This window comes from Olea europaea, chromosome 6 (genome assembly GCF_002742605.1).
Source record: "Olea europaea var. sylvestris chromosome 6, O_europaea_v1, whole genome shotgun sequence".
Classification (NCBI taxonomy): Eukaryota; Viridiplantae; Streptophyta; class Magnoliopsida; order Lamiales; family Oleaceae; genus Olea; species Olea europaea.
Genome location: NC_036242.1, coordinates 16,884,183 through 16,887,278, shown reverse-complemented (window position 1 = coordinate 16,887,278; position 3,096 = coordinate 16,884,183).

Genomic DNA, 3,096 nt, shown 5'->3' with positions numbered 1-3,096 from the left:
TACGTAAAAGAAAAAAAAAATACAAAAAAAAAAAAAAATTACTTAAATTTTTTTAATTAACATTTGGACTGAAGGGATTGGCTATAGCCCAGCCCAACCCAACCCTAGATCTCTGCCCATGATTGAAAGCAAGTTTTCGTTTGGCTCGAGGAAACTATTGCACACGTCCATCACCTTTTAGGTGGCCTATGCCCCATAGTTTTTTGATCCTTAATTCCTAACGTTTTAAATTCTAAGAGCATCTCTAATGAGAATGTGGATTACACTAAAAAGTGTGCCATATCACCTCAAAATGCTCACATGGAAAGGAAGACATACTCCACTTAATTTTCTATAACTTGTTTTAATGGGAAGATGTGCCATTTATTATTATTATTATTTTTTCATAATTTATCTTCACTCTTTCTTCACTTCCTCTTTCTCTTACATGAGATACATGAGATACACAATGAATGCAATCCACGTCTTCATTGGACAATCTTATATCCATTCCCATTTTGCTTATTATTGGCACAATAATGCACATTGTCGCATTGGAAATACTTTAATTGCTCCAAAAGGGTATGTCACTCGAAAGGAGGTTTTGTACCATAAAAACTAATGAAAACAATGTTTATACCAGAAACGAAGGGGAATATGGTGACATCTTTTTCAAAAGATAACTTTGTGAAATAACTCTACTCTCTTAAAACCTTGTTTGTGCTCCATCTTAATGATGTTTTGGAAAAAAAAAATATATTTTAGAATAGTAATTTTTTGGAGAATATGTCATTAAAAAGTAAATAAAAATTTTGGATTTACGTGTAATATTATTTTATTGAATAATGTGTGGTTGAAAATGAAAAAAGAGAAAAATAATATTGATGACAAATAAGAATGTGTGGTTAACCAAAAGAGAAATAAAAATAAATAAAAATAAAAATGAAACCAACCTACTTTTGGTTAACTATATTAAACCTAAATTCAATAATATTGTATTAATCCAATTTCCTTGCCGCTCCGCTCCGATTCTTCTCTTTTCTTCATCAATTTGTGAGACGTTATTGAATAATGTGTGGTTGAAAATAAAAAAAGAGAAAAATAATATTGATGACAAATAAGAATGGGTGGTTAACCAAAAGAGAAATAAAAAAATAATAATAATACTAAAAAATAAATAAAAAAATGAAGCCAACCTACTTTTGGTTAACAATATTAAACCTAAATTCAATAATATTGTATTAATCCAATTTCCTCCAAATGAAATTTTAATTTTTCCTTGCCGCTCCGCTCCGATTCTTCTCTTTTCTTCTTCAATTTGTGAGACGTTATTGAGAGAAAATACTTCTCTTTTCTTCTTCTATTAGTGGGACGATATTGACAGCTAATTGAAAAGACAAAAAATGAAATGATTTCCAAAATGGAGTGGGCGATCGTAGAGCAAGATTAGGGACATCGAAATTTAAAACTCTTTGTGCGTTCGAAAAGAACAAGCTTATTTATTTATTTATTTATTTGATACATCCTCTTGACATGTATATTGAACTTAAGGTCCGTTTGATTGCAAGAATGAAATTTGAATGAAAAGAAAACGAATTTCGATGAATTGAATTGTCTAGAATTTGTGTTATTGAAAATTGTCAATTAAATGTATTTGATTAATATAATTTTCTACCTAGAAAATATTGCAATTTTGGATCTTTTGGTATTCGTTTATCTCAGTTTTCCATGAAAATTATCAAGTAAATGGATAGAATTTACTTCAAAAAAAAAAAAAAAAAAACCCACAAAACCCATGAGAAAACCAATTCTTCAAAAAGATGGAAAAAAGTGGAAAATGAAGTGTTGTCAAGAAAATTTGGCCAATCAAACATGTAAAAAGGTGAAAAATAGAATTTTATTTCATACTTCTATAAAAAAACTAGTGCAATTAAATAGGAATTTGTCTAGTGGTACATAATGGGGTGTATCGAATGGTGTACACACCACTTACATGGGTGTGGAACCCGTGTGAAAGAAATGATATTTTATTTGAGTAAATTCCTCGTCCATGTGAGTGAAGTGTACACCGTTAAGTACATCCCGATATACCACTAACAAAATCGATCAAACATAGCCTTATTTTTCTTAAGCACAACGCAATGACTATTCATAAAACGACCTTATTCTCGTGAACTTTGTTGTCATTCACGTTACATCATTACACGAAAAAAATGAACTCTTAAATAGACCTCGTAATGTACAGTTGGGAGTTAGAAATGGGGGCATTATTATAAATGACCTGCTACTATTCATTTTTGATAAAATGTCCATTATACCCTTAATGAAATAATTTATCATATATTGAACAAGATATCCTTAATTTATTGGAATAGTTTTAAATTCCTCTATTTCTCTCATTTCGAGTTTTAATATATAATTTCATCCTTTGATCTAATAAATTAGCATAATCTGTAATATAATTGTCATGTAATTTACTAAGATTATCAAATTCCTTCGATAATATATCCATAATCTCTAATTGAGAATAAATATTTTCTATTTTTTCCATTAATCTATCTAACAGATTATCTAATCCTTTAATTGTATAACCTGGCATTATTCAAATAATTCCTTGCAAACTTTATGAATAATAACATATTTAGATAAGTTTTTTGCAAACATGAACAATAATAATCCCTACGATTCTTTCAAGATATTAGAAGAATTCTTTCTAAATTTAACAAAGACAATAATTTTACCTTACTTTTGTTCTTAAATCTGTATTCTTAGAACCGAGTGACCTTCAGGCTCTGAATCTGCAAACTGCTCCCTTAAACGACCTCTTGCCTCAATGGGAATTCTGCTATTTCAGCTTCTTGCCCTCACTGTATCTTTTCTTAAGAATAGAGATCTTAAGTAAAGAAAATTCTCTCTTTGTTAAAGTAAGAAAGAGATTATCTTCTTCAATCTATCAAGAATCTATGGGATAGTAAGTTTAGAAACTCATATCTTTCTGATATCAAAAGATTGAGATTTTATTTCTATAATGATTTATACAAGATTTATATTGTATACAAGGCGTTTCCAGAAAAACTGGTTTTGAAAAAAGCTTAAGGAAAGAGAATGGTTTCTAAC